The sequence below is a fragment of the Macaca fascicularis genome, chromosome 3 (genome assembly GCF_037993035.2).
Source record: "Macaca fascicularis isolate 582-1 chromosome 3, T2T-MFA8v1.1".
NCBI lineage: Eukaryota > Metazoa > Chordata > Mammalia > Primates > Cercopithecidae > Macaca > Macaca fascicularis.
In genome coordinates this window covers 178,848,754-178,856,541 of record NC_088377.1, presented here as the reverse complement: position 1 = coordinate 178,856,541, position 7,788 = coordinate 178,848,754, and the positions used below count along the sequence as shown (strand labels likewise).

General features: G+C 38.1%; 1 pseudogene; it reads right to left on the bottom strand.

The window, feature by feature from the left end:
* Positions 1-5,683: 5,683 nt before the first annotated feature.
* LOC102143634 (large ribosomal subunit protein eL18 pseudogene) lies at positions 5,684-6,227 on the bottom strand (annotated as a pseudogene).
* Positions 6,228-7,788: the final 1,561 nt, after the last annotated feature.

Sequence of the window (7,788 nt, the reverse complement as noted above, 5' to 3'; positions counted from 1 at the left end):
TTTGTTCTGATTAAATAATTAAATCTGCCCTACTCTGAAACACCAGAACAACCCTGGAATATGGCTGAAGGTGCCAACCTTCATTCCACTCTTGTTCAACCCATATGTCTTGGTAGCCCCCTAATAATCATATTCCTTTCACATCAGTTTCTTCAGGAAACAGAGTATTTCCCTACATGGATATCACTCTTACTTTATTGGTAAAGCTCTAAGAGAGGAAGGAAAAGAGAAAGAAAAATATAGAGCAAAATACCAACAACTCACATTTATTGAATCAACATATCTGTAGAGGGAATCATAAACGAATTATAATACTTTCTCCACATAATTCTGATGATCAGTTATAATCATGAAGCTTTCTTTGGGAGCGTTCTAAAATGTATCCATTCCAGAGCCACATCAAGGCCTCCAACACCTCCTGAAAATTCAGATTCTAGGGTACATCTGATAATTACACTGAGGAATTGAGAGATTTCATGAGAAAAATACTGCAAAGGAATACAAGAACCCTCAGTGTTTAGTAAACATCATCGAGGCTTCTAGACAAGCTCAGTTCAACAGAAATATGTGAGCCACCAAAGCAAGTAACCTACAATTTAAAAATTTCTAGTAGCCACTGTAAAAAACGTAACAAGTAACAGGTGAAATAAATTTTAGTAATATATTTAACCCAATGTACCCAGAATATTATTTTTTCATATTAAAGTATAATTTTTACATAACCTTTTTCAAATTTAATCTTTGAAATTTCATGTGTATTTGGCACTTACTGCTGATCTCAATTCAGACTAGATCTTAAGTATTCAGGAGCAACATGTGGCTTGTTAGCTGTATCAGAAAGCACAGCTCTAGAGACAGGTAAATGATTAGAAGTAAAGCCTAGTAAGCACAGTATAGAATACAGCATTATTTAAATTTTCACTATGCACCTCAATCCTGCATCCTCAACATTTGAATTGTGTTAAGAAAATATTCTACAGAAAAGTAAAACTCAAAACCAAACATGCTTGAGTAAATTAGAATTTGAGAATGTTCAGACAGTCCCATTGCTCTTCGGCAAGCATCCTATCTCTTACAATCCCTGTGTCTCAGCCACAGGTGTTGGATGTAGCCCAAGTTGAGAATCCCAGCTGTTTCACAGGGGCTGTGGCAAGTTGACAGCTGCTTTATGACCAGAGCTTGAAATTGAGGCCAATAAACTTAGCACACAAGGACCTGAAGTCCGGTTTGCGGAGACAAGGCCACCATCATGTGGAACCTGACGGAACTGCAGTAAGATTCACGTTCCCATTGCACGGCGAAGACTCAAATGACCTAAGTCATCAGCGCATCCCCACGGGGACAACACTTCAAGAATGCCTAATTAACATACCAAAGAAACGTGCAAAAAACTTGGAGATCCAGAGAAGGTTCAGAGAAGGCCAATTCCTACTTCAAAAGAAACAAAAGACAGACTGAAAGAGCTAAATCATGCATGGTCAAAATCAATAAAATCATAAAATGTAAAATGAGGACTTACACAAATCTGCCTGCTGAAACCAAGGCTCACTGAATAAGAGTTCACATATAATACTGGGTTAAATCTACGATTTTGATTGGAAAACTTTTTAAAAATCCTTATTGTAAGATGAGATAGATTTTAAAATAAAGTACTATAGCATGATGAGTTTATCTTTTTGAAGAATGGGCCAGTATAGTAAATTATTAGAAAGGTTTGAAATGACAAGATGTATTTTGGATGGCAAATTGCTTTGGCAATATTAAGGAATTTAGACTCTTTCTGTGACAGTTCTATATAGTCTGTCTTCTGGTTTCATAACACCGTACATGTGTAACACAATGAGAAAGTTTCAAAATATTCAAACATATAAAAGATAGGCACGTATTATTGTGAAGTTGATAAAATGGTCAGGATGTATCTGTTGATGAAAATGAAAGACCAACATGTAATCATGTAATATTAAAAAACATGGTGCCAGCGAGGCGCGGTGGCTCACGCCTATAATCCCAGCACTTTGGAAGACCGAGGCAGGCGGATCACGAGGTCAGGAGATCGAGACCATCCTGGCTAATACAGTGAAACCCCTTCTTTACTAAAAATACAGAAAATTAGCCGGGTGTGGTGGCGGATGCCTGTAGTCGCAGCTACTCGGGAGGCTGAGGCAGGAGAATGGTGTGAACCCGGGAGGTGGAGCTTGCAGTGAGCTGAGATCACGCCACTGCACTCCAGCCTGGGCCACAGAGCGAGACTCCATCTCAAAAAAAAACCAAAAAACAAAAACAAAAACAAAAAAAACATAGTACCACAAAGGATATTAGCGTGTTTTCACTATATCTTCCACTGAAAGACCTGTGTCTTCCTTTCCCAGAAACAAGATCCCCAAACACATGACATTTGCTCCCTGAAAACTTCAGGGTATATTATTAGCCCTATGTTTTCTGAGCCTGTAGAAAAGATGATGTGAGCAGAAGCCAATATGGATTAATTAATTAAAATATGTAAGAACAAATTATCCTGTTTTGAAGGGGTTGACATGTAGGGTATGATGATTTCTACACAGCATTTAACTAAAGGTTACTCTTGTTTCTTGGCTAATAATATGGCGAAGTATTGTCTGGATTACTGTCCTACATATTTGAGCAATTTTTCCAGAGAAGTTTAGTTCTTTTTGTATTCAGGGGCATTTCTAACAGAATATTTGTAACCTCTCTGATTTATCTTATCCTTTAAATATTATAAAAATGACATGACTTAATGCTTAGAAAACATGGTTATCAAATTTGCAGATGACATAAAATTCAGAGACTAGCTAATATGATAGATGTCACAATCAAATTTTAAAATGATTGTGCAGGCTTAATAAAAAAAAAGATGACATTTAACAAAGATAAATGATCTGGCATTTTAGTTAAAACAATAAATTTTATAACCAGATTGGGAAGACCTTTCTTTGAAGAAATTTATATAAAAACAATCTGAAACTTTTATTTATCACAAAATACAAGTTTGGTAACGCCCACACAATTTTAGTTTACTAAGATGGATTTCTGGGGTCCAAACCAAATTTGGTGATAATCCCCCGAACTCTGTGTTTAACTGACAACACTGTGTTAATTTCAGGGCCGCAATTTGAGAGAGAAACTGACAAATTAAATGGTATACGGATAAAGAATGTTGAGATTTATAGTGCTGTAGAAGCCACTTATAAAAAGATGCATTTAAAGAAAATGTAGTTATTTTCAGGACAGCATAGTGTTTATGTTCATAAATTATGAAATAAAAGAGATCTCAGTTTAAGTCCCAGAAGAGCCATTAACCCTGGTAATCTGACCTTGGGCAAGGTGTTTAATGTTTTTCAGCCTCAGTTTCTGCATCTGTAAATTGTTTATAGTAATGATGACAAAGAGGATATATGCTAGCAGAAGTTAGATTTTAAAGAGAGACAGCAAAGTAGATATATTCCATTTAGCTTTGTATGATAAAACCACTGGAGGAAAGGGAATTTTGTTGAGTATATTGTAATAATTTCAATTACCCAATTGAGTAGTTGAGTTAACCCATTAAATTACACAAATTATCTGTATAGGTAATGAGCTCTTGGCCACTGAAGCTATTCAAAGCTGTCTCAGTTAAGAGCTTGTAGGGGATTTCTGCTGTTAGTTGTAGGTTGGAGGATACCTATGACAATATTTATGGCCAGTAATTGTCATGAGGAAGTTGCACAACCAGGAGACAAGCAGGTGACCTGCTTCTGAGTCTCTGGGTCTAATGAAAATAGACACACACCTTCAAACAATTACATTAAAATGTGTTAAGGAATAAGCGTGGAGCACTAAAACAGAACAAAGGAAGAGCACCTGTGATAGCCACAGTTTACATGTCTGGTAGGATTTCCTTAGCTCCATTGCTCATTTTTGTTCTTATTTGAAATGTCACCCTTTAGAATGAAAACAACAGAAAACCTTCAAAGTATTTATTGTCCTGCAACACATTCTCTTCTCCCAAATCTTATTCTAGTATTCTGTACATTTCTTTCTCCCCCAAACCCTTCCTGGGTTCTTCCTCTTTAAGTTTCCCCATCTCATATTCATAAAGAAGTAGAAGGGACAACAAAAATGCAAAAATTCTTCCCTACATCCTGTTTTCTCTCAAGGCCTTCATTTTTCCTTAATAGACCAAATGTCATTGTTTGCTTAGGAGTAGGAAACAGCCATTTTGGACCTATAATGGAGATCTCAAGTCTTCTCTTTTGCCAACAGTTTTTTTTCTAGTTATGTGACATTAATATAGTTTTATTTTCCTGGCTGATTTCTAAGCTTACATATTGACTGGACTTGAATGTTCTACAGCTGCTTTGCTTCTTTGGAAAACATACAACCAGTTTTCTAGCTTTATTCCCAGGTTGTATTGGTATCTAGTCCTATGCTGTCTCTCAGACTGCTACTTCTCTAGGTGTTCAGTCATAGGGGCTGCACCATAACATTCCATTTTGGAAGGGACAGAGGGAAATTATCTGTTTCTCTTAATGTAACCATTCAGTTTATTGTTTTGGGGGGATATTTGTGAAGAGGGGTGACTTGGCTGCTGATATCTCTCTCTGTAAAAAACATATTTCTAGCAGTTGAGAGCACCCTGCATTAGGATACAAAACAAGAGAAGCTCACCTCTTTGTACACCAAGTGGAATTGCTACAGACTTAGGATGCTGCTGCTTAAAACAGATTTTTACCTAAGCCATATCATATCTTGTTTTTCCCTTCTTCCTTTGACTGCTGAATCCATTCCACATTCAGTGTACAGATTGACTTGGTAATAAAGATAGATAATCAATCACTAAGCTGGCAGAAAGACAGGGAAGGCATCCCAACAGAGCCATCTGATCCCTGAGGAGAGAAGGATGTATGGAAGCTGGTGGCTGGCCAGAAAGAAACATTCCCTTGAGCATGCAACAGTTAGGGACATTTTTCTCTTTCTACAGTTCATATCATCAGTTTACATTTGAATCCTTGAAGTATTACAAGAGTTCCCAAGCAGTAATTTACCTTCCAGATGTTTTGGTTATTTTTGTTTCAATCTTGGTTTAATTTCTAGATTTATTTTCTAAGTTATCAAAGCTTATTGCATGATAATGTCTGCATTTTGCAATTTATCGAGGCTTTTTTTTTTTGCATAAGAGGTGTGATTTTTTTTTGTATGATCGGTCTTTGCCAACATACCAAGGACTCTTAAATAAGTGTTCCTTAATTTTCATTACTTAATATGACTAAAGGAGATGGGTAGTGCGAAGAGGAATTGGATAATTTTAAGCCATGGCTAACAAAACAACCATACCCAAATTGAATGATTCTGTAGGTGTATTAACCAGTTTACAGAATAACATAACTAAAACAGCATAAACCTGGGGAAGAAATCCTACAGTCCTTTTAGTTTCTGAATTCTCCTTGTTTCTCTAGTTAATTCACCTGGAGTTTCCGAATGCACAGTTTTACTGCAATCAAATGGCTATTGAGTTTGCTTTGTTGTTTCCTGACACTATAGCAGTACTGCAAGTAAAATCAGATTTTGTTGTTTTAAACACAGCTAGATTTTCTATTTTTAACCTTTTCTCTTTCCCTCTCTCTCTCTTTCTTTTTCTTTCTTTTTTCAGCATCCAAAATCTTTAGTAAGAGGATAGGATCTAGAGTCAGTTCTTGTAGCCTCGGCTGGCCAGTCGGCCTCTGGCGCGCTCGAACTTCCGGCTCTTGGAGCGGATGTATGGTTTGGTGCGGCTGTGTGGTGTTTCCGGGGCCTTGCCAAAATGCCGGTACACCTCTGGGCCCTTGCGAGGACCAGAGAGCAGGACGGTGCCACAGCCTTTGGGGAAGTCCGGGGCCAGCTGGTCGAAATTGAGGATCTTGCGCCCGGCCCTGAGGATGCCGCATGCGCAGTGCACACACCTTCAGTTTGGCCACCTCCAGATCCCGTACGTCATCCGACCCCACAACCACAGCGTTTCTGTTTTCCCGGCCAGGAAGCTGTATCTTCCGGATCGTCTGGGAAAGGACAGAGGTGGTCTGTTGGTGCGATTCATAAACAACCTCTTCAGCACAACCTGGTTGAATGTGGAGTTGTTTCATCTGGCCAGAAACCTGTACAGCTTGACCAACAGCCTCAGGTAGACCAATATCCTGGTTCTTGGGCTCCTTGTGCCGAACCTTTCGGTCCTTGGGGCGGATGTCAACCCCCATGATGGCGCCTTCTGTTTTGTGTGTTGTTATTTTTTCCCTTGAGCGCGGATAGGAGTTTCTTTTTGCCCTGTAACTGGAAGAAAAAAGTTACATAGATTTAAGTGTGGATTTCTTTTCACTGAGTTAATCTGGCATGTAATGATCCCACCTCATTTTTACATTCTTTTTTTAATGTTTTATTTTTAATTATTATGGGTACATAGTAGGTATATATATTTATGTGGTACATGTGATGTTTTGATGTAGGCATACAGGGTATAAAAATCACATCAGGATAATTGGGGCAACCATCACCTCAAGTATTTATCATTTCTTTGTGATAGGAACATTCTAGTTCTACTCCTTTAGGTATTTATAAATATATAGTAAATTACTGTTGACTGTAGTCACTCAGTTGTGCTACCAAATACTATCTAACTATATTTTTGGACTCAATAATCATCCCCACTCCCCTAGTCCTCTCCCACTACTACCCTTTCCAACCTTTGGTAACTATCATTCTACTCTCTATCTCCATGAGTTCGGTTGTTTCAGTTTTTAGCTCCCACAAATAAGTGAGAACATGTGAAGTTTGTGTTTCTGTGCCTGGTTTTTTTCACTTCACACAGTGTCCTCTAGCCTCATCCATGTTGTTGCAAATAACAGGATTTTATTCTTTTTATTGCTGAACAATATTCCATTGTGGATAAATACTACATTTTGTTTATCCATTCATCTGTTGATGGACACTAAAGTTGATTCCAAATCTTGGCTGTTGTAAAGAGTGCTGCAATGAACATGAGAGTGCAGGTATCCCTTCAATATATTGATTTTATTTTTGGGGTATATATACCTAGAAGTGAGAATCCTGGATCACGCGATAGTTCTATTTTTAGTTGTTTTGAGGAACCTCCATAGTGTTCTCCACAGATAACATATATGGTTTTTGTTGTTGTTGTTGTTGTTGTTTTGAAACAGAGTTTCACTCTTTCACCCAGGCTGGAGTGCAGTGGTGTGATCTCGGCTCACTGCAAGCTCTGCCCCCCAGGTTCAAGCGATTCTCCTGCCTCAGCCTCCAGAGTAGCTGGGATTATAGGGGCCTGCCGCCACGCCCTGCTAATTTTTGTATTTTTAGTAGAGATGGGGTTTCACCAGTTGGCCAGGCTGGTCTCAAACTCCTGACCTCAGGTGATCTACCCACCTCTGCTTCCCAAAGTGCTAGGATTACAGGTGTGAGCCACCACACCCGGCCAGATTTTTGTTTCTAATTGTTTGTTTGATTTTTAGCTAAGGAAATAGCAATTGTGTTTTTTTATTATTGTTTTAGATTCCATTCTTTTTTGCTTATTGAGGAACAACTGTTACACTGAGTTCGCGTCTTTCTTATTTCTTTTCATTATCTATTGTGTTCTTCATTGTTTTCTCTTTCCCTCTAGCTTATGGGAAACTTGTCAAGTTTGACCAATATGTCACCAACTCAATATTCTACAATGCCAATTCTGCTGCTTATTGCTTCCAAAGATTGATATTTGTCCTTTCAGCTGTGTTTTCAATTTCTATGAAATTATTTCTTATCCCATCT